The following is a 22914-nucleotide window of genomic DNA, read 5'->3' as shown; positions in this document are numbered from 1 at the left end:
CGTGTGGGGTCCCTGCGGCCAGCTTCTCCAGGTCCTGATGAGAACACACACTGTGTGTTGGTGTTTCTCACAGTCTGCTTGAGGTATTTTTTCCACTCAACCTTGTAGCTCTGCACATTTGTTCCTGAAATCTGAGTGATAATCACATCTACTGAAAGTTACCACTCACAACACATTGTATGACTCATCTCATTCCTGCAAATGGCTGGTCTCTCTTTAAACCCTTTTACAAACCATGTACCTCCTCCTCATAGGTGAATAAATAAAGGTTTAGGAAGTTGGATGCCTTGATCATGTCACAAGACTGGGGAACAGTTGAGCTGGCAGTTAAGTCCAGATCTGTCTGCCTTGGTGTCTGAGTTCCATCCATGGTGACCAGGTCCTGCAATCAGGCATGACAAGGTTGTGTGTCTTTTTAGTTTTATAACAGAGTAAGGTAAATTGAAATATTTGCTATCTTCTCTAAGTGATGATTTCTAAGAAATACACAACACATTCCTACTTATTACATTTATGGTGTGTGTGTGTGTGTGTGTGTGTGTGTGTGTGTGTGTGTAAATGCACTATGAAGCAGGAATGTGAAGGTCAAAGGACAACTTCTTCTGCGTGTAGGTTCAGGGAATCAAACTCAGTTATCAAGTTGATTGGGCCTCTACCTGCTGAGTTGCCTCTCTGAGCCTCCTACCCACTGGGGGGGGGGGGAACACACTTTCATAGAATCATCAGCCAAGAGTAGATGTTGCACAGAGTCACAAACATCCCCCATGACCTGCTCTAGCCCTGAACCTCTGTGCCCTTATTTAAGAAGACTTTAAGAAACTAGAACCTGAGCTGAGGATTTTCACTGTGGTCTGGAGTCCACCTGTCAGCTATAAGTGGGATTCCTTGGCTCTCACCCACAGGAATTGTGTACATTTAGCTTATACAGAGACTGTGATTAGTAATTTAAAATATAAACAAGACAAAATAGTTAGCATCAATGGTTTTATACTCTTATAAAAGAGTTAATGCATATTTCTAAATAACAGAAGTTTTAAATTTTTATTAATATACTTTCACTTTTTTACACTTTATTACATGAGGCCATTATGACATAAGCATATCATGCATAAACACCCTCCATCTTCTCCCTTGTACCATTCCCCCGCATCAGTCCTCTTTGTCCCATTGGGAAGTTTCACACCTTTCATGGCCTATGTACACATGTGGTTTTATGTGTCTATATGAAATCTAGGACCCACAAATGAAAGTAAATGTAATGTACATCTTTCTGAGACTGGCTTAGTTCACTTACTGATGAGCTCTGGTTACATCCATTTTCCTGCAGTTGGCACAGGATTCCGCAGTGCACACGAACTACATCTTTGTCCATCCCTCTTTGGGTGAGCACCTCAGTTGGTTCAGTTACTCAGCTACTGTGAAAAGTGCTGCAATCAACATCGATGTGCAAGTGTCTCTGTGATCCGTTGACTTGGAACTTTTAATAAATATCCAGGGATGTGGTATTGCTGGGTTGTATGGTAATTCCACTTTCAGTTTGGAGGTGGAGAGCTTTGCAAACAGTTGCCACACTATCACTAAATAAGCATAAACAGAAGTCAAATGAAGGTGGCCAGGATCATATAGAGTGGACTGGGTGTGGTCTGTGTCCCTTTGGAAATGGGTGACATTCCAGAGTAGCAAAATGTTCCAGGCAGAAGTGAGGTCCCATGTGCAGCCCACAGAGTACCCAGTGGCTCTCATAAAAGTGTCATATTTCAGGTGTATCAGGGCCCTGCTGTCCCCTAGTAGACTGCTTTGCCACAGGCCCCAAGGCAACGTGGCCAATCCATCATAGACTGCAACCTCTGAATTGCCAATCAAACTGAACCTTTTCTCCTTTAAGTCTTTTCCTCAAGTGTTTTGTCACAGCAACAGGAAGCTGACTGATACACTTAAGATTTGAATGCTTTTGGTAGCTTCTGTCTCTCCAAGAACTGGTTTAGATAGGCTCATACTCCACATTACATCATCCAAGGAAGTCCATTTCCTATGTCTATTGATAATCAATATCTATTGACTCCTAATCTCCCCCTCTCCACTGCTTCCTGGTCATCCTGAGCCAATGACAGATTTTTATTTTTTTTTTTTTTTTTAAACTGGGTAGAAACCCATTCAATGGCAGCGTCTTTGAGCTTAGTGTTTTTATGGTAGAAGAGCAGTGGACTCTGGTGGATAGTGATGGTTCAAGGGCTCAAAATGATACAAAAAGAACATGGCATGGCCCATGTGAGTTGAGGCTGTTATGTCTTTGCCCCTTTGACCAATGTAGAAGGCTCCTAGTAAATGTGCATGCTGCCTGGTGGGCACCTTTATCGCCGTAAATAAGGATCAGGATAAACAAATAGGCCGAATAGATGTTTATTCAGGGAGAAATAACTTACAACCTAGCCAGATGAACACCAGGAAATTCAACCCGATCCTCTCCTGTCCGTGTCACGCCAGAAAGAGAGCCTTTCCTGGCCCCCTCCGACCTCCTTCCACAGGTCATTTCCGCCCATGGCTCCACCCCCCCAATGGGTGTGGTCAGTGCCACAGAAGGACTATCTCACTACACACCTTTAACACAGAGATGGCTCACCCTTTCTTGTTTGAGATGCACCTTCCAATGTGTGGGATTGCAGGGGCAGGGTGGTAGACATTTTGCTGCTACCATGTGAGCATAAATATCTCATAATAGGGAAGTATTTAAAGATCTTCTAAAGATAAAACTACAATATGAGGGCTGGAAGGAATTTGGAGTCAGCCTTTTTATTGGTACTTAAGATACAAGTTTGCATTTAAATTGTCAGAGGAAGGGTTTCCAAATTACACACTTCAAGCCTCAACCTAAATTTGACTCAGTTGCTTTGGGGCAGCGCCTCCCAGCAAAACTGCATTTTAAAAATCTTGTAGGGAATTTTGCTGTATACTCTGAATTGCCAACTGGACAATTTTTTGTGTGTGCGTGTGTCCACAGGTTAAAAAAATGGATATCCCAGAAATTAAATAACATCAAGGAAGTTTTATTAATAGATGTGGAATGTTTTGCTCACTGGGGGCCCTGTCAGATGGTGAGATCCCCAGCAGGGCCAACCTGCCCACCTTCCTCCTTCAGTCTGGTGGAGCTCACTTGAAGCATGCAATAACCAGGATGGCCTGAACGACATTCAGCCAGTGTATAGTTGGACCTCACTTTCTTGAGAAAGGTGTAGCCCTCTGGCAAGGAACCCATTTTCAGAGATTCTCGGTTCAGACTTTAGTTGCTCAAATTAGCATGTCTAGTTGTGTACTCTTTAGTGTGTGTGCCTGTGCATGTTTCCTGTGTGTGCCTGTAGAGTATCTGCACACATGTTCACTTGTGTGTGTATGTGTGTGTGTCCTGTGTGTTCCTATGGAGTATGTGCACATGTTCATGTGTGTGTGCATGCATGTGCGCCTGTGTGTGTGTGTGTGCCTGTGGAGTATATACACACCTGTGTGTGCATGTATGTGTGTGTATGTACACATGTGTGTGTATTCAAGTATGCAGGGGCTGGAGGAGAATTTCAGATATCACTCTCTACCATATTTCTTTGAGGCAGGGTCTCTCCCTAAATTCAGAACTCATATTTTCAGTTAGGCTTGTGGCCACCATTCCCCAGCTATCATCTGTCATCCATTAGTGGTGAGCATACAGGCATGCACCACACCTGGTTTCTACAAGCATGCTGTGATCCAAAGTCAGTCCTTATTCTTGCACAAGTGCTTTTAACCACTGAGCTATCCTACAGTCTTAAGCTGTGTGATCTTGAACGAGGATCTTCTGCCTTGTGTATTTCTTTTGGGGCATCAGAGTTGTTAAGAAGTTGAAAAGACACAGGTGGATGAGGATGGTTACAGAAGGGCTGTGTGAACTGAACAGTGGCTGCTTTCCTTTTTGGTTATAACTTAATCCCCTTTGCAAATGTTTTGTCTACCAGATGTTTTTACTTCCATGCAATGTATATTTGAGGACTCTATTGAGAAGCATCAGGGCATCTTGATAATGTTGTCTGGAATCTCATATTACCTAGGACACAGACTAATGCCTTCCAATTCAAGAGTCAATTTCTCATCCCATCTAATTTTAGTTCTCTCCATTACTTCAAAAAAATTCCCTTTCATACCGCCAAAATGAGACTGTGACCCATTTATGTTTTCCACTTACTGCCCACAAAGCATATTGACTTCAATTTTCTCCACCTTTACAGCTATGGCCATTTTTCCTGCCACCCTAATTGCAAATAGATTCTGCCAACACACTGGAATATTGGGTGATTATGAAGATGCGTGTACAGATTGGGAGATGCTGACCATTGTGGCTTTTTTTTTTTTTTTTTTTTTTTTTTTTTTGCAAGATTTCTCAAGCCCTTCATCTCTATTATCTATTGGGTATGGAAATACAGCATTACAAAATGGTCCTGTTGGGTTTGGTCCATGGCATATTGTCCAAAGGACTAAACCAAAAGTGATGAGTTGAAACTTCCCTTGTTGGTCATGACCTCCTTTCAGTCCTGGGCTTCAAGATTGGCTCAATGGGCAGGCCCACCTGTTGCTAGCCTGATGGTACCTTTGCCACCAAGAAACTTCAGAAACCAACTTGAAGAAAGAAAGCTATACTCAAGATTTTGAGCTTTTGAACAAATTTCTATAATTAAAAATGGTTTACATCAGTACTGTATTACATCACTTCTACCTCCTTTATGCCCCACCTTAGCTACTGGACAAAATACTTGGTAACTATATTGTGAAAGCAATGTGTAAGCGTAGGAACTGTTAAATGGCAAGAAATGCCATCACTCTAGGGAGAAAAGGAGGAGAGGAGACTGGGAAGCCAAATACAATGGGCGGAACAGATCCCTTTCAAAGATGGGAGGCCTCAGAATGTCAGAACAGAAGATGTTTCGTATAGAGAAATGTATGCAAAGCCGGAAGCTTAAAGGACGACTGTAAAACAGTGAAGCAAAGCTGCAATGGAGACTGAATTAAGGGAGCCAGGCCTCTCCCCAGCTCCCGAACATCTCTGCTGTCAGGCTCATGTCATGTTAAGTGCTGTGAAGTCTGCGGTTTTTAAAACTCACATAATTATCATGAGAGATAAAACTGGCATACTACTAAAAGACACAGCACCTACCCAAACCTTAAGAGCAAAAATTAAAACCTTATGCTTAATGCATGCCCAATGATGATATACAAAGATGCATGGGGTTACTCTAGAACCAGCTCTGTCCTTGGGAGGACCCTGTGGTCTGTGGGCACATAGATGGCTCTGATAGTTGCGTTCACAAACTGGTTGCATCTCACAGATGGGGATGGGACTGTTTCAGGGTCACACTCCTGGAAGCATCCATAATAATTTCATTGATTCACTAATCCTGGCCTAGGTAGACTGATTCCTTTGGTCTGCAGTTGGTACCCTCTCTGAGGTGAGCAGATCCATGTTCACATTGCCTGGGGAAAGTTCCTGCAACAGAGAATTACAATTGAGCACACTGACACCGACTTAAAAACCCACAGGAAATCCTGGGATTATACGTGTTTACTTAACCATATTCTTTTTCATTGGCTGAGTCCCATGATTGGAAAAAGCTGAGCTGCACTGTGAAAAAGCAGCAAAGGCTTTTCATGTGCCTAGGTTAAACAGAATGTCTTTTTCATTAACTCTTCGCTGACTGCAAATGTCTCATAACCTCATCAGTTTCACCTTCAAGCTTTTCTACTAGCCAATTGCACTGTGTGATATAGAGATATAGATGTATCCCAAACCCTGCTTTAATTTTTTTAATTCAGCAAGACAGGGCTTTGCGTAACACCCCACCCCCCACCCTAGCCCTGTCGACAAAGGCTTGCAGTTTTTCTCCAGAGCTAAGGTTTGGCTTCACAACCCATAGGTGAAGGCTACTTGGCATTTGAAACACTCCCAGGACCAGCTTGCTGCATTTAATTAACACCAGCTACTCCCCAAGGAAGGGCAGGGAGGCCTTACCTGCCCAAGCTCTTCTGTCCACTCTCCTTCTCAAACACAAGACTCAACGCATCCTTTGTTAGAACTTAAATCCTTGTGAAGGTCAAATGTGTGCAGCTTGGCACATTCCTGTGCCTGACCCAGTCTGTGATTCATTCAGCTTCTGAGGCCAGACCTATCCTCTGGTCCTTGGGTCTTGCTTTGACAAGGAAGGATGAGGCTGAGATTTCTTTTGAAGTTGATCTTCTGAGATTTCTGTAGCACTCAGCCCCCTCCTTGAGGCCATCTGTTCAGGATGAGCTCCTGTAGATTTTTATTCTAGGCAAGGTGATCTTACGTCGCAAGAATAACTCTGAGGATACTGCAAATGGACATCTTCCCTCTGAGATCTTGTTCCCATTGTTACTTGGGCTCTCTCCCACTTTGCTGAACAAAAATAGGGAAAGAATAAAAGAAGGTCTGGCAAATGGCTCAGCAGGTCTGGTGCTTGCTATGTGTGCTACATGGGCCAAATGGAGAGGGTGGTAGTGGGTAGATTGGGACTGAAGGTAGCAATCTTCTAATTAGATGGGCTAAGAAAAAGCTGGCAATCTCTCAGGCTGATGCCACAATCGCTCCCAGCAAGCGTGTAAATGCACTTGCAGTGAAGACTAATGGCCTGAGTTCAATACCTGGGACCCACACAGTGAGAGGAGAGAACCTCTCCTGCCTCCTGAAAGTTGTCCTCAGATTCCACAGGCATGCTGTGGCACACGCTCCCTCTCCCCACAAATAAATAAATTAATTTTAGAGTGATGGAATCATGGAGGAAGTCTTCCCTGTCCACTGAATGGTAAGTCATTTCTACTTGTCTTTTGGGCCATTTAGTCCCTCTTGTTCTCTTCCCCTGGCCTCACCTTTGGCTGAGTTCATTGTTCATGGTAGAAGGGTTGACACTGTTCTGGCCCCTTTATCTGCATCTTGGGTTTTCACATCAAAACTCACAAAATTCTTTTACTGGTCTAGCTGGGGCCACATTCTCTCTTAGCTAGAGTTACTGTTGTTGTGAAGAGACACCATGAACACGGCAACTCTTATAAAGGAAAATATTTAACTTAGAGTTCAGAGGTAATGGTGGCTTGTGGGCAGACATGGTACTGGATAGAGATAATCAATCAGAAGGCAACAACAAAGTAGACTCCATGTCACACTGAGGAAAGCTTGAGCATAAGAGACCTCAAAGCCTGCCCCCACAGTGACACACTTCCTGCAACAAGGCCACACTTACTCCTACAAGGCCACCTTCTAATAGTGCCAATCACTTTTGGAGGCCATTCTCTTTCAAATCACCATACCTGCCTTTTTGGTATCGGAGAGAGAAGACATCTTGTCATAGAAGCAATAGAAATGCGACAGAGTCAAATGTCAAAAATAAGACAAGGCTTCTTTATTGGGACTTCATCCTAAGCCAATGGGAGGCAGCAAGAGAAAGAGAGGGGACCAGACTGTCACTTGCTAAACAAAGGCAGCAACATGGTTCTACTGCATTATGTGTCAAAAGCTTGGTGATTTTTCAATGGCCAGGACACGTCTTTAAAAAGTACTTTCCTTCCTCTGTGCAAACCTCGTGGCTTTGAGGTCTGTGGGCTCACAGCTAGAGACTAAATTTCTTTTATTGTTGACAATACCTTGTCACACAAACACCATAGCCTTGGACTTGGTTTAGGCTTTATGATGTGGCTGAAGAACTTGAGTTGGGTGGAAGAAAAAGATGCCAGGTCAATCAGACAATAGGCCAAGTTAATCCTTGATTCTAGTTAAATTAATCAACATGTCTGTATTCAAGCTTGAAAAGATTTGTCATGCCCATGCGACCAGAGTACCCAGGAGCTGGTGAAGGGTGTCGGGATTGAAGCACTTAACAGACAACCACGAGATGTGAAGAAGAAGCTGCTGTTTATTACAGAGAGTAATGGGTTTATATATCTAAGGGGAGGGGCTAAGCATAGGAGGAAATCATGCACCTGGGCTCAAGGTAGGGGCACTGCGCACCAGGAAGTTTTGAGAACAACCTTGTTTGCTCAACCTTGTGAGCACAGAAGTTCTACAGCTGGGTGGGGAGGAAGAGAGCTGTAAGGGACAAGTACTTCAATTTCCCAGCAAAGATTCTGACCCAACAGTTAAGACAGCGAAGACAATAGGCACAACAGGAACACAGAGATATACCCAGAATGTTCCCCCATATTAAGTACTTGAAAGAAATCCATAGGGTCCAGTGAATAGTCAATGTTTTCAGAAACACAGACTTCAGTCTTCTTCAGAGCAACCTAGCAACCACTGCCAATCACTGTCATGATCCATGATTCTAAGGTGTCATCTCACAGCAAAGCAAATTACTTCTAATTTCCTGCCTGTGTGTGCAAACGTTTGTGTTTGCGGGGTGTGGTGAAGACCAGTGGCTGGTGTTTGGTGTCTTTCTTATTCCGTTTCTAGTGTGTTTGTTTGTTTTTGAGGTAGAGTCTTGCTCTGAAACTACAGCTTATTAAATTATTAGAACAGTTGGAGCACAAGGCCCAGGATCCTCCTGCTTCTGTCTGCTAGTGCTAAGGTAATGGGCATGTGCTTTCATGCCTGGCTTTTTCATATGGGTCCTTGGGGTGGAACTCAGGTCTTCATGCTTGGGCAGTCAGCCCCTCATTGACTGAGCCATCTTCCCAGCCCACTATTTTTAAGTTAACCAAGAGTAATTGAGAGTAAGAGGTTTATTCGGGCTTCCTTTGGGAACACCAAAGGGAAGGGCTTTTTTTTTTTTTTTTTTTTTTTTTTTAATGAAGAGCCTATGATATGTTCTGACTTATGGCCTGACATTTTCATCAGTTCTGGGGACTGACCAAGGGAATTACATAGGCAAGGGTGTTCCTTCATCACACACCTACCTTGTCTTTGTTTTGTATGTGGCCGTCCCCAGCTGAGCCACATCAGTTTTAGCTCGGTAGCCTCATGCTGAGACCATCTCTTAAGAGGGTACAAAGTTGGAGGCAGAAGGCAACACTTACCACGCTTTGCACAATGCACTGATTGCTTTTTGATGCTATGACAAAACACCTGACACAGCTTAAAGGGGGTCAGATTTGTTTGGGGTCGTGGTTTCAGTCCATGGTTATCTGGCCGCACTGCTATTAGGCCCATGACAAGGTATCATGATAGAAAGTCATGACAGAAGTCACTTAGCTCAAGGTGGGTGGGAAGTGGGGGTTGAGGGAGAAGAGGATCAGGAGGAGAAAGAGAGAGAACACCTAAGGACTAGATTCAAAGACGTAACCCATGTTAAAAATTTCCACCCATCAGGCTCTACCTTCTATAACCAGGCTCCAGTGGTCTAGTCAGTGATGGGACCCATTGATGGATTGTGTATTGATAGTTCAGAGCTCTCACTATCCAATTGCTTTTCAGTTGTTGGATTCACTGGCTGTGCACCAAGCCTTCGAAATTAGTTTGGAGTAATACCTAATTGTACATTCTAGATTGATAGACACCTCAGCAAAGCACTTAGACAAGCCAGCTGATGGTGGCACACACCTTTAGTTCTAGCACTCAGGAGGCAGAGGCAGATGGATTGCTGTGAGTTTGAGGGCAGCCTGATCTGTAGAGAGAGTTCCAGGATAGCAAGAGCTACACAGAGAAACCCTGTCTTGAAAAACCAAAAGAAGAAAAGAAAAAAAGAGAAAAAAAAAAAGAACTTAGACAATAATGGTTCCACACCAAACTCTGTCGAATAAAAAACAGAAAGAAAGAAAGAAAGAAAGAAAGAAAGAAAGAAAAGACAGCTCTGCCAGCTCCCCTATCAGCAAAGGCAGCTTAAGAAGTCCTAGTCCCTACTCCAAATGACTTGACAGATTTAGATGACCCCTCCTGGAGGGCATCACTCTACATGTGGAGTGGGGGAGGATGGGAGGGGAGGGTGGTTGGGGTGCATATGAGGGTGGGGGAGAGGGAAAGAGGGAGGGAGAGGGAACTGGGATCGATATGTAAAATAAAAATAAAAAAATAAATTAATATTAAAAAAAAGAAGAAGAAGCCTACAAGGCAGTGGTCTAGTCTCTACTAGAGTGATTTCAGAGGTCAGGTGACAAGCAAAGAACAGCATCCTGCCCCAAAGTAAAAGGTTGTCTTTCCCCTCACCACTGGCTCCGTGTCCCAGGCAGGACTGTCAGCCCTGTCTAGTGCTGTCTAAGAAGTCACTGTCCACTTGCCAGTGGAGGCTCCGGGGAAGCTATGACAGAGTAGCAATGTCTTTCCAGTCAGAGGAGTGTGGGTAGAAGCCTGTGGGCAGCTGGGATTCCACCCTGCCCAAAGAAACATGAAACCATCCTGGTGCTGCTCCTTTGCTCATGTGGGAGCCACCAAAAATTGAGGTTTAAAAGATACAGTATCTCAAAACACATTACCCTAGATAGAAAGTCACTCCTGCCATCAAGATCCAGGAAGACATCAGAGGGGATGAAAATAGATAATTGGCAGATGCCAGAATCGAGATGGCAGCCATGTTGACATTATCTGACACCAGAACACCAGAACAGGGGCAACAGCACCACATGTTAGCGAGGGTGTGGAGAGTCTGGATCCCTCACGAGCTGCTGGTAGGAGTGTAAAGTGGTACAACTTCTCTGGGAAACAACTTGACAGTGTCTGTCAAAATGGAAAGCAACCAACACGTGACCCTGCCTTTGACTCCTGGGAATTCATCCAAGAGGAAAGAGAGCTCACGTTCATACGGAATGCTGAACACAAGCCTTCTAGCAGCTTGATGTGTAAGAAGCTCAGACTGGAAAGGACCCAGGCATCCTTTAGTGGGCAAATGTCTAACGACTTAGTGAATCTTAGTGCGTGGTGAAAATGCATCTCAATTCAGCACAGGCTGAGACAGGCGCCCTACACCTACCACAGTTACCTCTGTCTCCTTGGAGACTGGACAGGATGTGACTAGAACCTAAGATCTCAGCTCTTGGTAGCTATGGCTTCTTGGGTAAGTTACTCCCGCTATTTACTCCTTTAATGTAGTATGTATATTCACCAAAGTATAAATAGCTGCATCTACCTTCCATATTTTAAAAAAAAATACTTATTTTTTAATTACATGTACATGTGTCTGTGTGTGCATCTGTGCACATCTATGAGGGTGTGCACAGAGAACAGAAGAGGGCATCAGATGCCTGGAGTTGGAGTTATGGGTGGTTATGAGCCACCCAGTGTAGGTACAGGAACTGAAATCAGGTCCTCTGGAAGAGCAGTACATGGTTTTAGACACTGAGCTCCAGCCCCACCATACGGTGTATGAAGACAGAATGAGGAAGTTGAGGCGGCATGGTTGGTGCCCACCACAATTGTGTTAGTTACTTTTCTCATTGCTAATGACAGAATCTTCAACAGAAACAATATAAGGATAAAGATTCACTTTGACTTGTTTCTGGCAGGGATGGCATGGCAGAGTTCATGAAGGAAAGATCATGAAGCTAGGGCTTGGCTGGGGATCATCTCAACATGTAAGGATGCAGAGAACAGAAAACCCTAGGCTGCACCTGGTTCCCTCCATTTTCCCTCTTTCATTCTGCCTGGGGTCCTAGCTCATCAGATGATGCTACTCTCTTTTTGGGTGGTCTTCCCTGTTCAGGAGACCAGTGTGTCTCCAAGGTCACCATCAGCTATGCTTTAACCAGACACAGGGAACACATTGTTATCATGGAATAGAAAATAAGATCAGCAGAAATAAATCTGATGGGAAGTCTACATGGGGACATCCTATTTGTTGCTTTGTTCTCTTCTTCAGGACTTCTTTGAGTTGCTAAAACTCTTATCCTATTCTATTGTCGTTTTAGCTACATGTCCTCTATTCTTTGATTGGCTACTAGATATTATCCATCCACCCTTAGCTTAATGTGTAAGTGATCATTGTACTGACTGGTTTTGTGTCAACTTGACACAAGCTAGAGTCATCAGAGAGGAAGAAGCTTCAGTTGAGGAAATGCCTCCAGGAGATCCAGCTGTAAGGCATTTTCCTAATTAGTGATTAGTGTAGGAGGGTCCAACCCATTGAAGGTGGTGCCATTCCTAAGCTGTTGGTCCTGGGTTCTATAAGGAAGCAGGGTGAGTAAGCCATGTGAGCAAGCCAGTAAGCAGCACCCCTCCATGGCCTCTGCATCAGCTCCTGCATTGTTTGAGTTCCTATCCAGCTTCCCTTGGTGATGAATAAGCTGAATAAACCCTTTCCTCCCAAACTTGCATTTTGGTCATAGTGTTTGATTGCAGCAATAGGAACCCTAAGACAATCACTCTCAAGATCATATAGTTTATAACACTTTAAATCTGCATTATTATCATGTGTTTTCATCTTTCTTTCTTCCTTTGTATTTGTTGTTCCTTTCTTGGCTATCAGTCAAACCCTGGTTCTAAAGCATGCTAGGCAAGCTCTCTCCTACTGGCCTATGCCTGGACCATGTGTTTTGGCTTTGTATTTGAAACCTATGATACATTTTTAAAAATATAGCTGGTGATGTTTTAAAATTCACCTCTACCCTTGCCTACCTCCCTAATTATTCTTGTTTTATACATCCACCTGGAGTCACTTTCCTTCTGTCCCAAATAACTCCTTCAGAATCCCTTTTAGGGTCTACCAGTTGACCATGTACTCTGCTGTTTTCTATTTCTTCTTGGTTTCTGAGGAATATGTTTATAGTGCATGGGGCTCTCCGTTTGCCAGCTAGCTGGTTTCCTTAGCACTTGAGAGGTTTGTATTCAATATCTTTTGGTTCCTGCTGTTTGGGTTGAGAAGTTAGCTGCCAGTTCTCTTCTTTGTCCTTAAAGACAAAGTAATAACCGAGGTTTACTCCAGTGTAAGTAATTCCTTTAAATCCCATCTTGCATTCGTGCAACTAATTCTCTGTGCATTCTGAATCTGAGAGAAAGTTAGCTGATGTTCAAATTAAAATGAGGAGTCTAAACTCATTCATTAATTGTAGAAGATGAAAGACTCAGAGGAGTCATATTAATAAGCCACATCCTTTTAAATGTTTTGCGTGTACTAAATGATCTATTATATAAAGTTTCAGGTTTGGCTTATTTAAATCACTTCATATTTAACTCTAAAGCCTTCTGGAGTGTGAGGATTTCTGCCCAAGAACAGTTAAGAGTCTACTGATTAAAGTTACTGAATTCTAAATGTTTGTGGAGTTGACAGTGAATAAAAGTAAAGCAGTGTGGTGTACTGAAAGCATCCCCGTTCTGGAACCCTGAGTTATCTGTGTTGAAGGTCTGTGACAATAGAGCATTAAAAGGGAAGAAGAAAACAATGGGGGTAGCTCCTACCCTGAGGTTGCCTTTAGATGAATGGAAAGTGGCAATCAGGCCTTAGCATTTCTTGTATGTTTACTGGCATGAACACACAGAGATCAGATAAGATTCCTCCTCTTAGGAACACAGGTGATGCCCCTTTGCTGAATCCCTTTGAAATAGAGCACGTGGCCCTCCAGCTGTATCACATAGTCTTTCTGCTGGCCCTCTTATTCTGGACCCCTTATGTGCCCGGCTCCTTGGGAGTCCTCAAAAAGGCAAGTGTCAAATAGAAAAAGGACTTAGAACTCAGAGCTGGAGGATCTAGGTGGGTAAAAGCAGGTCCCACAACAAAGAGGAGACCTACCCCTTAAGAACTTGTTTCCTACCACCTGAGGACTCAGCCTTCTTGGGCAAGTCTGAGCCTGCTCTTTAAAGTTGGTTAAATCAAAAGTGTCCCATGGGGTGGCTGCAAAGCATGAATAAGGTGCTGACGTGAAGGATATGGCCCTAAACTCCATGTTCATCTTTTGACTTTTACAGTACATATTCACTGAATTAATAGGTTTGGAAATGGCAGCCATTGACTTGCAGATGACCCCCACTCCCTGCTGGGCTGGTAATCAACTTGCCCTGGAATTGCTTTGGCAGTCCCTGCTAGAACTCTTGACATCAGCAGGGAAAGCTTAATGGAGTCTGGCCTATTATATATTCCATGCTTAATGCTTACCCCGGAGTGAGGAAGGAGAGGAGAATGGCACTCACTCTTCACTGGCTTCCCAAAACTATTGGGGTTCTCTTAGGGAGCCATGCTCCATCAAGGGTCCTCTCTCTGCTCTACCTTCTCAGCCTTGCTTCACTCCCCCTTGTTAATATCCTGGTCGCCTTGTGACCCAGGACCTGCACTGGCAGCTTTTCCTCGCCTTTCATTCCATATTCGAGCCTTGCAAGAACATCTACGCTTATTCATAACTCTCAGCACACCTGGCCGTGGCCTTTGCCTCCGTGACTTCTCAAGTCTCTCTGACAGTACTTACTTGGTCTTATTAGCTGATTCTGCATTGCTTTGACCAAAACATCCAACAAATATGGCTTAAAAGAGGAAGGATTTATTTTGGCTTATGACTCCAGATATTTCCATCCATGCAAAAGTTCATGGTAGCAGGATCACGTGAAGGATTAGGAAGTGAAGAATGTTCACGTCCAGGGGCCAAGCCTAAAGGCCTGTTCCTAGTAACCTATTTCTGCCAGCTTGACATCACCTGTTGGGAAACAATCACCCAAAATATAAATCTGGTTTCAGTGTCAAACCATAATATCCTACCTCTGGTCCCCAAAGGCACATAGTCATCTCATAAGGCAAAATGCATTTGTTCTGACTTAAAAATGCCCCAGTCTCAACAGTATTCAAAAGTGCAAAGTCTGTTTTGAAATGCCAAGATAATCACTTAGCTCTGAGCCTCCTCAAAAATCAAAAAGGTCTTTACTTCTAATGCACAATGGTGTGCTGTAAACATTCCCATTATAAAATGGAGGACTGTGAGGAGAGACTGGACCCAAGCCAGACTGAAGCACAACAGGGCAGACACTACATTCCGTACCTCCACCATCTGGAGCACACACTGCCATGGTGTGAGTTCTGACAGGGGTCCACAGCACACTCCTTCAGCCTGGTTACCTGCCACACACGGTACCTCTCTTCAGCACAGTGACACTCAGTGCCTACAGCTTTCCCAGGTACATGTTCCATGTTCCTGGCAACTCCAGCATCCTGGGGACTCCCCTGCAATTTAGCTTTATGCCTAGCCAACTTTGGAGCACTTTGCAGAGAATCCAATCCTCTCACACATTGCCTAGCCTCATAAGCTTTTCTTTAAAACTTTGCTGCAAGCCTCCAAGCCCCTCTAACCCTTGCATCTCACAGGTCTGCAAAAGACAACAGCGGGTGACACTAAACTGTGATCTGCTCCCAACTCAACAAGTTGCTGGGAATGGGAGGCTAGAGAGGCGGCTCAGTAGTTAACAGCAACAGACTAGGACAATGACTTTTTCATATTTCCTTCTACCCCCACCCCATTCTTCCTTTTCTCAGACAACCATGTATTTATTCCCATTACATCAGCCATTGCCTCTATTCCAATGATCAAAGTTGCCTCGGTCTTAATTACCGAACTCACTTAAGGTCTATTCTACAGGATTGCAATAGATAAAAGAAGTGAGACTCAAGTTACATAAAAGATGCAGGACATGGGAAATGGTGGAGGAGCAATGAAAAAGAATGAAAAGACAAAGGAACTCTCACTGTATGTGCTCAATGGCCTTTAGAAACTAATGCTTAAATTGACTGATGGACAAGAGCCATTTATGTGCAATATGTGTCCATCAAAAACAAAGTGGCATATCTACAACTTAAGGTGAAATGAAATTTTTCATCTAAAATAAAATAATGAATAGAAGTCTAAAAATCGATTGCAAAGAGAAAGCACGAGAGATTAAAAGAACATAAACTACGGGGAAATGAATGGGGTCAAAAGGCCATTGCCAGTTGCTTATAGGATGCAAGATTTACACTGATAGATGAGACTATGAATTATCTCTCCTCTGAATAACATTACATCAAAATTAAAGGTCAAATTGCCAGAAAACCCAAGAAGCAGTCACTGAAAACTTAATAGCTGTGATAGACTGCCCCACTGAAGGGCAGTTACAGAAGGACAGCTTTCCATGCCGGCGTATTAAAGCTGATGTGCACAAAAATGCTGGTATTTTTAGCTCTTAGAGAAGGCTGGATCAAGATGCACGTAGTTTCCCATTTGCTTGGGATGGGTCCATTTACACCATTTCAACCTAATGATGGTGAATGTGAGCTGTGTTTGGTAGAATGTGGGTCTTTTCCAGGGCCAGGGATAGGCAGGTTGAGGTTCCCCTAAAAAGCTGGGCAGAGGCATCAGGTAGCAGGCTGTGAGTTCCACAAAGCAACCCATAGTGAATGCTGCAGTGTGCTGTGCTGCCAGCCATGGCTTCCCTGGGGCTAAGTGTAGAAGATGCAGCTTTTGATGTACATGCTTTTCAACTTTGCAGTTGGTCCACTGAGATGCAAGCCCATCATTAGTCAGGGAGCATCTGTTGGTCAGACTTCTGGGAGGAATTTCTTTGACAGGCTCAATCTTGGACTATTGTTCAATGCCTACTTGGTTGTGTGGTGGGAGGCAGATGTAGCAAGATTCACACATGGGTCCCTCAAGTTGGCTCATTGGGTAAAGACATTTGTCCTGCAAAGAAGGTGACCTGAGTTCAACCCCTGGGACCCATGTAAAGGTGGAAGGAGAGAACTGACTCCACAGACTTGTCCTCTCACCTCCAAATGCATGCAATGCCACATAGGCATCCCACATACATCATGTGCACACATGCATGCAATAATAATAAAATTAGCCTGTGAAAGATTAACATATGAAATAAGCTGGTTGGCAGAGAACTGAGAACTCACACTGAGAAGAGCCTATACAATACACACACAGGTGATGTGTGCTTATAGAGGATCATAAGACTCCTGGCCCAGGGCTTCGGAGCAGATACCTTTCCCCAGTCATTAGCCCATTCCAATTTCCAGGGTCACTTTCCCTTTCTTAATAAGCATTCTCAGTTTCTATTTCTAATTATGTGTCCCTGGTATAATCCTTTGTCCTGGGATACAAGGACCTGGAGACATCAGAGGGCACCCCTAAGACTCACATACACGCCTATCACAGTATTCTTCCACAATAAGCTATATGGGCCAGAACAGAATGGATAACTGAAGATCGCCCAACACATGAAGAGCCGCCCCACCCATTGGCTATTTAGCCCTCCAAACATTACACTGTTGGCAGTTAGAGTATTTTTAGAAATCCCGTTGGTAGATGCTCATGAAGTGGAATGTGTTGTTAGCAGGGCGATGATACTAATGAGGAATGTCACAAGGTCATTCGAAAAGTCCCTGGGAAAACTTTTATTCAACAGTAATTGTTTTCACCTCTCTCTCATTGAGTTCCTGTCTTTTCATATAACACCACAGCACGGTCTTCGGGGGACTGGGGAGGATTGGGAAAGTCAATTATTAGTGGGGACAAGAGGGAGAGCCCCGGTGCATTGCAGCTTCTCAGGCATTCACAGTTGGAAGTGACCTGTATTGTCATCCAGCTCAACCTCTCATTAGTGGCTCCAGTCCCTCTATAGTGTTCCTGAGAGGAAACTTTTGCTATCCAGTGCTGTTTGTTCTAACCTTTGTAATGCTGACCTCTGACCGTCCTTCATTTCTACTCTGTTCTTTCTCCTTAGAAGTGGTAGCAGAAAAAAAAAAAAAAAAAAAAACCAAAAAAAAAAAACCAAAAAAAAAAAAAAAAAAAACCTCTTTTCCCAAGCTAGAAGCAGACACAGCAGCTTCTGTTTGAACAGGAAAATGCAAGATAATGAATGGCTAGCCAATAGAAAATGGTTCGTTGCTAAAAGTGTAATACTGTACCCCAAAAAGTTTAGAAAAAGCAAGTGCAAAGGAATACCTTTCCCACTGACCGGAGTTGTGGGGTTCGGAGCTGGGCCTTGGCAGTCCTAACAAGCTAGGCTCATCCTCAATACACCAGTTAAAAGTTAAATAATCTGACAAATAGATAAAGGAGATGTATTTGATGTGGTCTTATAGGAAAGAAGAATAAATTTAAAAAGTACAGTGGACACACCCAAGTCTATCTGCAGGGACCTGACAGGAGGTTTAGGTTCAAATAGAGGACGAGAGGTATGTATTGCTGAATAGTCTTGGTCAAGGTGTATTTCCACTCATCCCCATTGTCAAACTGGAATCCATCTGAATGGGTTCCCGGCATTTTTCTTCTTCCAATATGAGAGTCTTGAGGGAAAATTAATTACCTGGGGGCAGGGAGACTTGAGACTTGTTGGTTTAATAGTGAAGTACCCTAAGGGTGTGACACAAGTGTCTCTTTAGAATATCTTTATTCCTGACACGGTGGTTCCTGGTGGAGCCCTACCCCAACACAGAGGCTGAGAATTAAGGTATGGCTGCTATAGGAACACACAGTCCATGGCGTGACAGATACCTGGAGTGGGGGTTGTGCTGCCGTTGGTGGGTTCTAGAAACAGTTGCCACTGATGAAAGTGGTTGTGGGAAGACACTTCCATGGGCTGCTGGGCCTCTATGCTGAGAGGTGGCCGGGAAGGATCTCCTTGAGGCCAAGGTGAATGGGGGCCCGGAAGCAGCCTAGCATTGCAACTAAGAAGGCACATAGAGTCCTGCTTGCATAACCAAACCTGGGCTGTGGACCCAGGAGGAGGCATGCCTGACACAGCAGTATTCCTTTACAACAAAAAGAAAGCCAAGGTGTTTTTTCTCTTGTTTCTGTCTACATCCTTTGAAAGTCATCTTTTAATGGACACCCCTAATCCAAAGTATTTTCAGTCATCTAATGCTTAGCTATGACTAGGCCTCCCGATGACACGCAACTCATTACATGTAGTACTATTCAGTTCCCACCCAACCCTTTTCCAGCATGTTGTCCTTCCTTGGCAGAGTGTGCTGACTCCCAACATGTATGAAGCAATGGCACAACCTATTGCAGACCGGAACCTCAAAATTGTGAGCCCTAAACAGCCCTTATTCTATATAAATGAACTACCTTGGGTATTTTGCTATAGTGATGGAAACATGCCTAACACAGCATATCTGTGTGTTTTCTAGAACTTGATTACACCATGCCTTAGCTGCCATGCCTTTGATTATGTTTTAGATCAGTCCCTTTCTCCAGTCCCAACGGTTCATTTTAAAGCAAGAATCCAAAAGAAAAGATTTAGGACTAGCTCTGATAGACATAGCACTGATTTCCAGTTTGAGTATTTCATCAGGCTGCTCACATCGGGATTCCATGCTCACACAGGACTCCACCAGCATGCCAGGCTATCACACATGCTGCCATAGCGATCCCACCATAGCCTCTTCCTTACATGCTCACCTTGCTGTACGCTTCCAGGTTCGACCTCATTGGCTGTGAGACTCTCATCATTTCTCTGGAATCAGTGGTTTTGTCTGAGATGTGGGCAGAGTCCTAAATTCTGGCTTTACCTCCTGGGCATACCTATGGCTTTGGTATATCTGTCTTCTCTAGAAGAGTCAGAACTGGGGAGTGGGGGAAGGCAATGTCTCTCTCCCTCAATGGGAGAAGGTTGTGAGTCTCCAGAAATGTCCTCGTAGAGAGATATTTACATAGATTTCATTAACGGTGAGAGCGGCGACCAGCCCAGGATTCCCAGGACAAGACAAACTGCTTGTCTGTCTCTGTTTTGATCTCCCCTTGTCTGTATGTTTCTATCCATGTGTGTGTGGGGGGGGGGAGGGAGGTGTTAGTTCAGATTCTATTTAAACTGAAATTAATGTAGTTGTTTGTAGAAGAAATTAAAGATCCAACAGTTCCGTTTTTAACAACGTGATACATAACTTGAATCTAGCTTGGGAGCTTGTATCATGAGGAACTGGATATGAAGAGCCATTCTTGTAAATGATGAGGCTAGCACTATGCTTAGTGGCACTATTATGTCTCCTTTTATTAGACCAGAGTCTCGGGGGCTTTAACCTGGGATGGAAGGCCTAAGAAAAAATTCTAATTTCTCAAAACTCTAAAGTTTAAAGCTGAAAATGAGGCAGGAAGCCAAGAGCTTTTGTCTCCAGAAAGGCCCTGGATTCGGTGCTTTTTGATTCAAAAAGAGAGTGTGAGTGGATACAGCCTACTCTAATCCATGAAAAGAGGATATCTGAAGCCAGAGTGTTTCTTTGGGACTTTATAGTGGGCATCTTAAAGACCATGCCAACCCCATTCTCTATCCCATTGGGAGCTGGTGCCAGTAGTAGTGACAATGGGACAGGAATTCAGGGCATCCGGGTGGGTGGTGGGGAAGGGGGACCCAGCCGAATGGTGCCGACATGTTCATTGGGAGGACCCAGCTGCGTGGTGTTGACATGTTCATTTAGAGCCCACATCAGAGTTCTGAGCAGCCATGGAACGCTGACAGCTCATGAAGAAATATGCATAGGGTTGGTACTTGAAGCTGAGGGAGAGTCCAAGAAACAAACACATCTGCAAGACATTGGGCATTGGTTAATTCTATGTATCGGAATGCTTCAGAACTGGTGGGAAAATGCAAGTCATGAATTATGCACACATGGTAATTAGGACAATGGCATCTGCTGATCTGCTGGGGCTCGTCTTGACGTTTCCGTGCTCTGAGATTAGAGGTTGTTGAAGCCATGGTGCTCACAAGTTAAGCATATGGCTTTTATGATGACTCTCAAAAACATTCTAGAACTTTCAAGAACCTTCCACAATCTGTGGCCAGCTCTCTTTGAGGGACAGATCTGTGACTAGCCTCTCTGCACTCCTTGGTGTGTTGGCCCTCCCTTGCAAAAGTCCTGGGTGGTTTTTAGACACTGTAAAAGAAGGCCTGTGTTGTGGCCTGGCTGACATTAAAGGGGTGGTTAGTGAGACTGGCCTTTTCTTCTGAAGGCTCTGGTTACATCTCCACAAAGCCCCTTCGCTTTCACACAACCCCTGGGTTTCTCTTGGTTTCTTGAGACTGTTTGCTCCCCTGCAATGGGGACGCCCAGGAAAAGGGGTAAAGCCTTCTTCCTCCTGTCCAAGTGAGAACTCAGGTGCTTTCTTTGGACTTAAAAACCATTCAGAAAAATTATTTTTCTGGAAACAGGTCCTCATGTGGAATGAACCTCCGGCCGTCAGGTGAATCTTAGCATTGCAAACAGCTTCTGGGGCCACTATGGTCTGTAGAAGCATGGCTGCTGTGTGTACTGTGCTATTACTTCTCATCTCTGCCAGGTCCCCATGCTGCTACCCGGATAGGTATACTGCAGAGCTACTGGACTCCAGCCCTCCCCCTTTGTCAGGGATGCTCTGCTCCAGAGTATTGCCCACTTCCCACCTCTGCCACAGCCTTTGCCTAGAAAGGCTTGCTAACCTAGGTGGATTTGTTACTTTCTAGTAGCCAAACACCTGACAGAGATAGCTTAAGAGAGACTATTTTTCTCACAGCCTGAGAGGTCTTAGTCCATCACCGCTGGGTGGGAACAGCAAAACAGATCACAACGCCACGGCTAAGAAGGAAGGGTACACTTGACTACCAGGAAGTATAAACCCTACACAGGAACTGCAGGGAGTTCAGTAGCTGAGTGTGGAGACCTGGTCTCAGGTGTGGAATACCAAATGGGTGCTGTGACTGTCCAGAGGAAGAAGAATGGGGACTGTTGTATGCTAGGAAATGACTTGGCAATCAGTTTAGGTAGTGGCGGTGATGGAGTAGCCTTGGTGAACAGCATTAGCTGACTCTTCAGAGGCAGAGGGAATCACCACTTGGAAGTAAGCCTGGGCTGCATCCTGGGCTGTGGATATGGCTTAGTAGTTAAGAGTGTGTACACCACTGTTGCAGAAGACCCTAAGCTGGCACCCAGGACCAATGTAGGGCAGCTGACAACTGACTAACTCCAGTTCCAGGTGATCCTAGCTCTCTTCTGGCCCCTGTGGGCACTGCACTCATGAGCCCAAACCCACACATAATTTAAAATAATACAATAAATCTTTTACAAGAGAAGATAGGACAAGGGCATGCTCCATGTTATGTAATACTTAACTACAAGACACAGAAATTCCATTATGCAGATAAAAATAGATGTAAACTGCCTTGAAGCAGAGCTAGCCTTCATTAAAATATTTAAGAATGGGTTTGGAGTAGTTACATTGGCTCCCAGTAATATTTAATTCATTATAAGTTTGAGCCATCTTATTTGTAATAATGGCTACAATTAACAATCAGCTTGCCAGAACCCCAAGAAGTTGACAAACTCACCTCCTGAGCCACTTGCGGAGTGCTGGGCTCTGGGCCACCTGTGATGGTGCCGTTGTGACTTCACATAGGATTAAATCTTGGGACGTGTTTATTTCATTGAGAGGACTTTGGGGTTGTGCTGGCTGGTAAATTTTATTTTAGTGTGAAAATGAATTAAGATTAACTTGTCAGCACGCCTTAAGATAGATGGAGGACTGGGGTGTGGCCTGATAGTAGAGTGTTCACTCAGCATCCTTGAGGCTCTGAGTTCTATCCCTGGCTCAGGAAAATCAAACAAAACAGTTGTAGCACAAACTTTTCCTCAAGTTCACCAGTGCCCAATTTTTTAAAAGTAAAGGAGTAAGTTATAAAACTCTGCTCTGTGCATTCTAGCGCTAAATTTTGAAACTGTGTGAGTGCTAGTGTCTTTGCATATCCCCTGACCCTTGCCACCAGAAGGCACTGGAAGAAGCAGCTGCACACCTGCACACTGTGGAAAATAGTTCTCTCTGTTAGAAGCACACCCTACACACACACACACACACACACACACACACACACACACACACTTTCAGAACCCTTCTCAATGGCTCAAAATGCACTTGGGGCCAAAGTTCCAGGAGGAGGTGAGCAGAAGTTGGAACTGTGGACTCCTGGGGTCCGAAGCCACCTTAGGCCTCCTGACTCGAGGTGTCTTTGAGCTGTAACCACACAGGGACAATCAGCTG

The sequence above is a fragment of the Phodopus roborovskii genome, unplaced genomic scaffold, assembly GCF_943737965.1.
Source record: "Phodopus roborovskii unplaced genomic scaffold, PHOROB, whole genome shotgun sequence".
Lineage (NCBI taxonomy): Eukaryota > Metazoa > Chordata > Mammalia > Rodentia > Cricetidae > Phodopus > Phodopus roborovskii.
Note: the sequence above shows the minus strand (reverse complement) of the source record.